The sequence below is a fragment of the Trichechus manatus genome, unplaced genomic scaffold (assembly GCF_000243295.1).
Source record: "Trichechus manatus latirostris isolate Lorelei unplaced genomic scaffold, TriManLat1.0 scaffold00177, whole genome shotgun sequence".
In the NCBI taxonomy this organism is placed as follows: domain Eukaryota; kingdom Metazoa; phylum Chordata; class Mammalia; order Sirenia; family Trichechidae; genus Trichechus; species Trichechus manatus.
The window spans coordinates 478,128-489,313 of record NW_004444113.1 but is presented as its reverse complement, the minus strand read 5'-3'; the positions used below and the strand labels follow the sequence as shown (position 1 = coordinate 489,313).

Here is an 11,186-nt window from a genome sequence, read left to right as displayed (position 1 = left end):
AAGTCCTTATATCACATGGTCACTGCTCTTGGGATGACGGGTGAAGTCCTCGCATCACATGGCCACTGCTCCTGGGATGTTGGGTGAAGTCCTTACATCACATGGTCACTGCTCTTGCGATGCTGGGTGAAGTCCTTGCATCCCGCAGTCACTGCTCTTGGGATGTTGGGTGAAGTCCTCAAGTGTTCAGTAGCTTCATGGCTTTCAGAAATGGGAATGCTGCTGCTTGGATTCTGGAGAAATTGCAGCATTCTTGTGGTCAGTCTTGAAAGAGCTATTAAATCCATTTCAGCAAGCTGAGGCCTCATTTGGGCCATTCTGAGGGTGGCCTTTGCAAAGGACTGGTGGTTTCCCAGCTCCCTCAGATGCAGCCTGGAGGGCGCTCTCCCCGAGTGATGATGCACTGTTGGAGTGCAGTGGCAGCTGCCAGTTGGGGGCATCCAAGTTGATTGCAAGATGATAAACACCAAGAACTTAGAGAAACCTAAAAGAGTATTTTGGCCGAAAGCCATTAACACAGTGGCAACCAGAGAGCAAGCATTCCATAAATGGTGTATCTCCCTGAGCTGGGTAGAAAGTATTACTTCATTTTGAAAGGCAGTGACTCTACTCCCAAGAAATAGGGTGACTGCTGTCCCAGCTGAACCTGTTGGTCAAGTATTGCCAGAGACTCGCTGGTCTGAAACTGCAGTGGTTGTTTTAGTAGATACCCTGACATACAGCTGCCTTAAAAATACCGATGTTATGGACGTGTTTCCTCACGTAGTTACCTTGGGATACGTTTGAGTATACTAGGAGGTAGTATGCTCGAAACTAGGGCAGTGGGTATGGGAACTTCTGGGGATCTTCATTTTATTTGGCTGATTTGAGTGTTTGTTTATCCCTGCCTTGAAAAATGGTTGAGCTGAAACCGTTCTAATCGAAGCTTTATGGAGTAGGAATCTGGAGCCCCCGCAGCTCATCCGTGCGGAGGGATTTTTCACAGAGATCCCGGGTCCTGATCCAGGGCCTTGATGGGGCACATGGGTCACCTGAGGGAGAAGCGGGGACACCTCTGCTTTGTTCATGTGTCTTTGTTGCTGTCTCAGCTTTCACAGAAGTCCTGACAGGCATGCCCCTGGTGGAGCGGTCCCTTTACAGCACGTGGGGTGTGGTCGTCCGGCAGCTTGACCCAGCCACACTCCGGCGTGAGCTAGAAAGCCTCATCGTAAGCTTTAGTTGTGATCCAACACCCACTCGGTGGAGAGCAAGCCGTGTTCATGGAGAATTTTCTGGAATATACAGCCTCTCCATTCTTCAGTCGTTCCTACTCAAAACTGCTGTTGCTGAATTGAGATTTTTCTCTTTATCAATTATTGAGACAAGAAACATCCCTATGAAGTTTGTTACTGAACCCATGTATATGGATGTTATCCAGAACATTGCTCATCACATCCCAGGGCCTCAGAGGACAACAGTGGAAATTCTTGTCTGATCTTAGTACCAGGAACACTTGTCCTTCTGACCGGTAGATTTGGATGTTGTGAATTTTACAACTGTATGTCCTGCTTTCCCAGTTTGAGCGGCTGTTAGGAAGCTTCCTGTTAATTGGAGCCAGGTGTTACCTGAGTGTGGTATGGGGTGTTCTTCTTCTGTCCCTTTGCTTCGTCTTTTTGGGTTTCTTTGCTTTTTGCAGAAGTAGTTTATTCTTCCTAGATTTTGTTTCCGTGGACCTCAGTCTGAGTCCTTTCTTGTCAAGTTGGGTTTAAAAAATAGAATAACTGTTGCATTTTCTTTAACCTTTGTTTCTGAACCACTTAAAATTTCCCAAAGCCCCAGATCGATCCATCCATCCATCCCTCCCTCCCTGACTTTGGGCTAAGCGTGAATAGTAAAAACTAAATCTTTTTGGTCTTTATTACGCATATAATACGTAGTCAGGATTCCAGCTTGTTCAGCATTTTGGTCAAAGACCTTTTTCCCCGCTTTTAGGTTCATGGTGAGGGGAAACGTCCTGATTCTTACTAATTCACTAATTAGGGAACATTTGTGGACACTCAGCCATGATAAACAGAGTAAGAGTTGACATATTTACTTGGATTTTAGAGTTCAGCGTGTCCATGTTGATTCTCTAATCTTTTTCTTATAATAACCTTTTCAGGTATGTGTTAGATAAGGCAAATATTATTACAGGTCCCCAACTTACAACGGGGTTCTGTTAAAGCGATTCTGTTGTAAGTTGGTTCTGATATAAGTTGAATACTTCATTTTCTTAGTTTTCATTATTATTGCGTTTTATCATCACTATCTTTATCAATCCGATCTTTATTTGTCTTTGGGGGTTGGAAACATTACATATAAACTTACAGATATATTTTACTATATACTTAAAAAAATACACAAATCATAAAATTTTACTCTGATGAAGAAGAGTTGGACATTGGCGCTTTGTCAGCTTTGATAGTAACTCCACTTGTGGAAGGTTCTGGATCATCCGGATTATCCCTGGGAATGGGGATGGGGTTTCTAGTCAGAAAATCAGTGCGAGTTGTCTGTGTGGTCCTTTTTCTTTTTTTCCATATATTTCGCAGTAGCATCTCAATGCTTCCCAAGCCTGCCTTTTGACTTTAGCAAAGCGATCAGCATTTGGGTTCCTGTTGTCAAGCAATTGCAGCCCCTGATTTAGTGTACCGCATCTATACGGCAGCGTTTTGAACAGTAAATCATAAAATTGAGCATCCGCGATGAACGTCTGAGAATGATAATAGCAGATTACTTGCTGCAACGTTGTATGTAGTACGTTACCCACGATAAGATGTACAAAAAAAAAAAAAGGACGGTTGTAAGTGCAGTTTGTTGTAACTCGAATACGTCGTAAGTCGGGGACTACCTGTGTATCCTCATTTTTCCTGGTGACTTTCAGAATGAGTAGTTTACTTCCCAAGGTCACATAACCTAGTAAGTAGTGGAGCCTGGTACTTGAACCCAGGTATTTCGAGGGCAAGCACAGTACCCTTCTCTCTTTGATTCCTAGTATTTGCAAGGCCTTAAACATGACAGGCTGCTCCTTATGAGTCCTTTTTGAAGGTGAGATAGAAGGTTCTAGTCTAACAGCTCTTTTGGAAAGGCCATGGATTACATGCTATGGGCACACTATTTCTGACATTTGTCATATTTTCTTCTTAAATGAGACTGTAGAATTTGGTCAGACTTCTCAGCCCTGTCTGTTTTTGTTGGTATTTGAAGTCTGAGATTAGTTTTGGTAATACCTTCCCAGCACACACTTCCCTGTGGAAACTGCTTATTTGACACCTGACTATAGAAATTGACTATGAGTTGAGGGTGAATCGGGATGAGACTGAAGAAGCTGGTCCGATCAGCAGGCCGACTGGTGCTGCCAGATTTTCTCAGCATGGTTTGTGTGTGTGCATGAGGTGTGGTAACTTGAGGAGACCACATTTTCCAGCTGGATTAATTAATTCCCCGTATTATTTCCCAGGGAATTTAAGATAACTGGTTTCACCCAACCTACAGATCCAGTTTCCGTGACTGGATGAGATGGCATTGTGAAGGAACCCGTCCCATAACACACTCCTTATGGCTCCTAAATGTGAATAACAGTGGAAATAATAGTTAACTTTTGCTGGGAGCTGACCGCGGGCTGGGCACTCAACTAACTGTGTAACGTAAAACCAGTCACCGTCAAGTCAGTCCCAGTTCATGGTGACTCCGTGTGTGTCAGGATAGAGCTGTGCTTTGCGGGGTGTTCAGTGGCTGACTTTCTTCTGATACGCTTCTGGGTGGATTCGAACCTCCAACCTTTTGGTTAACAGATGAGGGAGTTAACTGTTTGCACGACCCAGAGATTCCGTTGTATAACATAGATTATCTCATTTAATTCACATAGCAATCCAGTAGGATAGCAACTATTATCCCCATTTGCAGATGGGTAAACTGATGTTTAGAGTTTGCTCCAAAGATAAGATTTAAACTGACGCGTGCAGTGTGACTCCAGGGTGGAACCCCAGCACTGAGCTAGGGACATAGCTGCCTCCTGTGAAATCCAGTTCTCTGCAGCTTTGGAAGAAAACCCCAACTGGGGGTAGTGTCGGGATGCCATGGCATCAAATCACAAGGCCTTGGTGGAGCTAACCAGCTACAGGCCAAATGAGTCCTTGTTGGCATGTTGCAACCTCAACATCGCTGACAGTTGCAAGAGAACAAATGTGGGCTTTTCATGACTCCACATCACGGGGGCAATTACGTAGCCAGGGCCACAGTTAACATTTTTTCCACCAAAAACAGAAAAACATTGTACCAAATAGGCTGTTTGTTTTCCTGTAACTTTCACCTCCCTCTCCACATACTTTTTATGCTCAGGAATTAGAAGATGATACCTAGAGAAAAATTTTAGTGTTGGTAGAGAGAACATGTATTTTTTTTTTTTTTAAGTGAAAAATGCATGATCAGCCGCCGACGTGCAGGTGGAAGGACAGTTGCCTGCAGGCCCCGTTTGCCAGCGAGAATCTAGCCTTGCAAATTATTGGCAGCTGGCGCCATAATGAGTCCATTTCAATATAAATGGGCTGTTGCTTATTAATTTCTGCCAGTTCCGAAGCAATTCAGGAACTGCTTTGAAAATCTGAAAATTTGCAGAGAGCACTTGAAGGAGGATGCCTAGGAAGAGGGAGCGGGCAGGCGGGCAACAGGGGGCAGAGCTGGAAAGGGCACGCGTTGTGGGGTAATAACGGGTGCTGCTGAGAACGTGCGTGCGCCTTGCCTTGCGAGCATTAGTCACCAGCTTCACGGTTAATTAGCACCCTTTCCAAGAGAAGGGAGAACAGGAACTTGGTTTGGTACAGGATGTATATATTTACTGCCTGTATGTGGTCCCCTTCCGCAAAAGAGGCGGTTTTCTTGGTGTTCCTGCTGAAAGCGTTTGTCACCTGATTCCCACCTTGCTGTGTCAGTGGGTGGCCCCGCAGAGAAATGTCCAGTGGAAAGTAATGAGGTAGAGCCGCCCTAAGGCATGCTTCAGGCCTTCCTCCTTCCTCAGTATTTGCAATCTGTCTTTCCGAAGGCAGGTTTCTGTCTCTCTGTCCTCCTTCCTTCTTTCCGTCTGTCTTTCTTTTTTAAGACTATTAGTGTTTTTTATTCCTGGAGGTTTCCTTGTGAATCTGTTTTCTGTGTTAAGGAATGCTTTGGAGGCTTCACCTAAGTTCTGTCCTGTGTGCAGTTTTCATGATTCTCCTCTGAGTTTGATGTTTGCCTGCTTAAGAAAACATGTAGATGGTTAGAAGGGGTATGTGTTTAATTTGGTCTTTCCTATTACTGTTTCCCAGTATTTTCTACGCCTTCCTTTATAAATTTAGCTCTACTTTGAGAGTACCTGAGCCTCAGCTGTTTCCTTTCATTTTTCTCTGTGTTTTGAGGCCTTCGGAAGATTAGAGGGGACAATGGCAATGGAAATTGTCTGTTTCTGTTATCTAGTACCTTAATCTGTAAACCAAACCCCACCATCAAGTAGATTCCGACTCAGAGCGACCCTATAGGACAGGGTAGAACTGCCTCATAGGGTATCCAAGGCTGTAAGTCTTTATTACGGAAGCAGACTGCCGCATCTTTCTTCTGCGGAGCGGCTTGTGGATTCGAACCACTGACCTTTTGGTTAGCAATCGAGCTAACCAAGCTCCTCCCTTAATCTATAGAAATATATTAAAATGAATAAATAACTTAGCTTGTAGAGCTATTTATTACTGCACATGTAAACACACTTTCATGTATCTGCTTATCTAATGATGCATGGAATGTTATTCCCTAGCTAGCTGTTCCATTGTTTGAATTGGGGGTGGTCTTTCTCATGAGGAGGCTGGTGCAAAATGGTTAAAGCACTCAGCTGTTAAGCGAAAGGTTGGAAGTTCCAGTCCAGCCAGGTGCCTCGGAAGAATGACCTGCTTCTGAAAAATGAGCCCTTGAAAGCCCTGTGGAGCACGGTTCTACTCTGACACGCATGGCATCGTCATAAGTGGGAGTCGTTTGGTCTGACAACTGGTTTACGTCACATGATGTTGGTGTTGGAGACCTGGTGAAAGTGCCCATTGGCCCCGTACTGGCTGACCCTTCCCTCTCTTTTTTTGTCCTTTCTGACCCTCTCCTCTCTATTCTCACAGACTCAGATGAGGCCATGGTGGTGACCCAAGGGGGCAGGTGCTGACCGACTCCCCAGCCCCCTGCACTGTTCATCCTGACAGTATTTCCAGGCTCAGTATCTAAATGCCACAGTGCTCTTGGGGCAAATTGGGCTGGCGACCACTGCTGCCTTTTAAGGTAGGTTTGTGTGTATTATATTTGAGTCTGTTTATGTACACATGAATCAAGGAAAATGTTTCAAATGTGAAGAGACAGATACATTTTATTATAATTGACATGGCTGTGTTGTAGCTTTGTAACTCGTGGGAAAGAGAATTTGGAATCACTTCTTAGGATTAAGGTTACACCCATTTAACAATTCAAAAGCATTAGTGTTCAAACTAGAAAAAAGAAAATGTAGGTATGTATGAAATCTTTTCTCCCCCTGTGAATCGCCCTCAGGGTCTTTTAAATTTATCCCTGAGATTCAACATCTTTATATTGGATTATGTTTGAAAAAGGCAGACCTGGCTTCAACATCTTACTTCAAAGTAATGATATATTTTGTTTCTGCTTTGGATAATCTTTAAAAAGCAGAAATAAACAAAATCAAACTGATTATCTTTTCTGAATCAAATATCATCTTTTATTTGTTGCAAAACCTTCATGCTTAGTCTGGTGTGTTGGGGTATTTATATGTGACTTAGCAAAACTGTTTTCATTGGTTTGTGAAGATTTAGCAGAAACTTTCAGAACTTTCTCTCAGTTTAATCTTAGCTTCCCCTACCCCCCCTTTCCAAACTCAGCCTCCAGTAGGGAGAGAACAGGCTTGAAACCAAGACCTCCCACTGGAATCTAATTTTAAATTTGCAATCTGTTGTCTTGTGATTTTCGCTTCAAATTTAACTTGGAAATAAACACATCTCATCCTTTCTCCTGCAGTTTCAGAGGTCTGTTTTCAAGTCATAGAAGGGTGATTGTTATGTTTATCTGAATATGTTTTTAAATACCTCGGGGGAGTGAGAAATTATATTATTAATCATTACAATTTATGTACATCATTAAATAACTTATGGTTGGATTTCAGAATACCATTACCAGGGAGAGAGAAACCTTGCTTTAACGGTTAATTTTTGACTTGATTATGACAGGAATTGAGTCATTTTGGATCCACCAATGGGATCTCATGTCTTACACATCTGAAGTGTGCTTTATAAGGCAATTTCTACGATGAGCTTTCTCCCTAAGAATGGCTATGCCAGAACTTCAGTGTCCAGTGATGGCTCAGACACAGTCCCTGCCACTGGAGATTGTGGTTAAATGAAGAGGGGCACATGCAGAAGTGTATCACCGCACAGATCACCCTGCACAGCACGTGTGAGAAGGCCGAGCAAAGTGTGGTTGGAACTCAGAGGGCCGTTAACTCCCAGCTCAGAAGTATTCATTTTAGCTAATTTGCCCAAGCCGTCTGTTTTGGGTTGGGCTTTGGTGTAGCTGTCCCTGGTGGCACAAACAGTTTGCCCTTGGGAGCCCTGGTGGCGCAGCAGTTAAGAGCTCGGCTGCTAACCAAAAGGCCAGCAGTTGGACTCCACCAGCTGCTCCTTGGAGACCCCGTGGGGCAGTTCTTCTCTGTCCTAGAGGGTCACTTTGAGTTGGAACCGACTCCTTAACAGTGGTTTTGGTTTGCACTCATCTAAAGGTTGGCAGTTTGAACCTACCCAGCTGCGCTGCAGAGAAAAGGCCTAGTGATCTGCTTCTGTAAAGATCAGAGCCCGGGAAGCCCTATGGAGCAGTCCTACTCTGCAGCATACAAGGTCTTCCTGGATTGGAACTGACTCGACAGTGGTGGTTTTGGGTTAGATCAGCACGGTACTCCCGTCCTCACTTGCTTCAGTTATCAGAAAACCCAGTGCCTTAAAACATGTTGACATGTTTTAATTTTCTTTTCTTTTCTTGCAGCGAATTACGTGCTTAGTGTAGAAAATTCAGATAATATTTTAAAAAAAGCATAATTTTGAAAACTAACGTTACATGTAATCACTCTATCCAGAATAAAAAAAAAAAAACGCTCGCCATTGAGTCGATTCCGACTCATAGCAACCCTATGGGATAGAGTAGAGCTGCCCCGTATGATTTCCAAGGAGTACCTGATGGATTTGAACTGTCAACCTTTTGGTTAGCAGCAGCTGTAGCTCTTAACCACTATGCCACCAGGGAAAATCTTACACGGCTCTGTCATATGTGTATGCATGTGTGTGAAATTTTACTTATTAATGTTCTTAGAGAAAATTTTAATCTACTCAAGGCAGTATCTTGGGCGTGCACCTCAAAAGTGAGTTTTTACTTCCCGAGGTTAAGAAGAGTTTTGCTGCAGAGACGTTTGACCCCAGTAGCAGTGTGGTCTTCTTGTTTATCCACTCCTGAACAGGGCAGGCCCTGGCCAACTGACCCCCAGGGCTGGGCTTTGGTCTTGGGGAGCTGTCCTGCAGTTCAGCCAGAGGGTGGAGCAGCCTGCTCTCTGCTCGGAGCACTGCTTAAGCCTCTGGTCACATGTAAGGAATTAGATTTCCCAATCCACCAAAACATGATTATAACCTCCTTAGCCCTCAGGGTGATGCGGTAATTTCCAGTCTCCCTTCTGTCTTTTTCCTTCCCTTCTCTTTTCCCCTCCGAACAATCTGTGGTTGCAGGAGTGTTTGCCTTTGTTCTCCTCGCCTAGGGACTTTGACCGTGGGGTGGCCTTCTGTTAACTGGAATGTTTTCTCATTGAGTACTGAGAAAGTGTAACAGTAGAGTAAATAAAAATACAGCTTACATGTTATATCTTGAGTCATATAAATGTTACCTTTTTTTTTTTATTGTGGTAAATACATACGTAACAAAATATTTGCTATTTCAGCATTTTTCTCGTGTGCAGTTCAGGGACATTAATCACGTTCAGGCTGTTGTTTAACCATCACCGCTATCTATTTCCAAAAACTTCCATCACTCCTGACAAGCTCAGTGTCCCCTAAGTGGTGATGCCCCTTTCCACCCCCTCCTGCCCGCCTGTGGTAATCACTGACAAACTTAGGTCTTCATACCCTTGCCTGTTGTAGACATTTCATGTAAGCGGGGTGATAAAATACTTGTCCTTTTCTTTACCTCTCTTGTTTATATGTGTTCTGTGTCTCTACTCATGTATAATAATAATTGATGTTCATAATGATCATGCACCAGCATTGCCACGAGGTGTTTAATTTATTTTAAGAGTGTTTACCTTTACCTCATGAAACACAGTGATAACAACTGCTTTAAAGTCTTCGTGTGATGATTCTAATGTATGGGTCACCTGGGGGTTGGCAAAGGAGCCCAGATGGGGCAGTAGTTAAGCGCTTGGCTGCTAACTGAAAGGTCGGTGGTTCAAACCCACCAGCCACTCTGGAAAAAAGATGTGGCAGTCTGCTTCCGTAAAGATGACAACCTTGTAAACCCTATGAGGCAGTTCTGTGCTGTCCTATAGGGTCACTATGAGTCAGAATCGACTTGGTGGCAGTAGGTTTGCTTTGGTGTTTTTTTTTAATTTTATTTTTTAAAAAATTTTTGTGCTTTAAGTCAAAGTTTATAATTCAAGTTAATCCCTCATACAAAAATTTATACATACATTGTTATGCGACCCTAGTTGGTCTCCCTATACTGTGACAGCACACTCCTCCTTTCCACCCCAGATTTCCTATGTCCGTTCAATCAGCTCCTGACCCTCTCTGCCTTCTGATCTCACCTCTGGACAGGAGCTGCCCATTTAGTCTCATGTATCTACTTGAGCTAAGAAGCACACTCTTCACAAGTATCATTTTATGTCCCATAGTCCAGTCTAATCTTTTTCTGAAGAGTTGACCTCGGGAATGGTTTTAGTTTTGGTCTAACAGAGAGTCTGGGGGCCATGTCTTCCGGGGTCCCTCCAGTCTCAATCAAACCATTAAGTCTAGTCTTTTTACTAGAATTTGAGTTCTGCACCCCACCTTTCTCCTGCTCTGCCCGGGACTCTCTGCTGTGTTCCCTGTCAGGGCCGTCATTGGTAGTAGCCAGGCGCCATCTAGTTCTTCTGGTCTCAGGCTGATGGAGTCTCTGGTTTATGTGGCCCTTTCTGTCTCTTGGGCTAATACTTGTGTCTGTGGTGTTCTTCATTCTTCTTTACTCCAGGTGGGTTGGGACCAATTGATGCATCTTAGATGGCTGCTCACTAGCTTTTAAGACCCCAGACACCACTTGCTTTGGTGGTTTTGGGGGTTGGCAGCTACTGATGGTCTTTTCCCTTAAGAATTGGTGATATTTTCCTGGTTCTTTGGAATGCATCATGGACATTTTGACTAGTATGCTGTGAGATTTGGGGTCCTGTTAATACCATCTGGAGGATGTTGATGTTGCTGTGTTGTTGCTTTATTTAGCAGGCAGTCTATCTGGTTAAGACTGCGAGTTTTGCCTCCCCTTGGTGGGTGGAGGCTCTAATGCCAGTTCGGTTGTCTAAGCTTTTGCAAATGTGTCACTCAGGGGTTAGTTAGCCTGATAATTCCATTCCCAAAGTCTTTGCTGTCTTGCTTTGGGTTGGTCCCACGCATGTCTGTCTGAGGGGTGAGCCTGGGTTTTGTGTAGATTTATGCACAGAGTTAGGATATTTTCTTCTCTCTTTTTCTCAGAGAGCCCCTCAGTCTTTGGCTTGCAGGGACCACTCTTGGTAGTCCCCTGGCCAGAAAGACAGATTCTGTCTCGGAGGTTTTGCTGCCTGTGCTGAAGCTCCACTGGGTGCGTTGGTGCAAGGCTGGGAGAAGGCAGGGGGAAAGGAGGGGAGCTCGGTGTGTATGAGGGGCTCCTTCAGGGTGTGTGTGATGGGCTCCTTCAGAGCATGTGTGAGGGGCTTCTTCAGGGTGTGTGTAAGGGGCTTCTTCAGGGGGTGTGTGAGGGGCTTCTTCAGGTCATGTGTGAAGGACTTCTTCAGGGCGTGTATGAGGGGCTCCTTCAGATTATGTGTGAGGGGCTCCTTCAGGTCATGTGTGAGGGGCTCCTTTAGGGCGTGTGTGATGGGCTCCTTCAGAGCGTGT

The 11,186-nt window shown here is 44.3% G+C and overlaps 1 protein-coding gene across 1 annotated transcript in view; it reads left to right on the top strand.

Annotated features, from left to right (window-relative positions):
• Nucleotides 1-6,164: 6,164 nt before the first annotated feature.
• Nucleotides 6,165-11,186, top strand: part of TIAM1 (TIAM Rac1 associated GEF 1) — a 156,623-nt gene continuing 151,601 nt past the window's right edge. The window contains exon 1 of the mRNA XM_004386964.2: nucleotides 6,165-6,306. The gene's annotated coding sequence lies outside the window, so the exon portion shown is untranslated. The remainder of the gene's footprint in view (nucleotides 6,307-11,186) is intronic.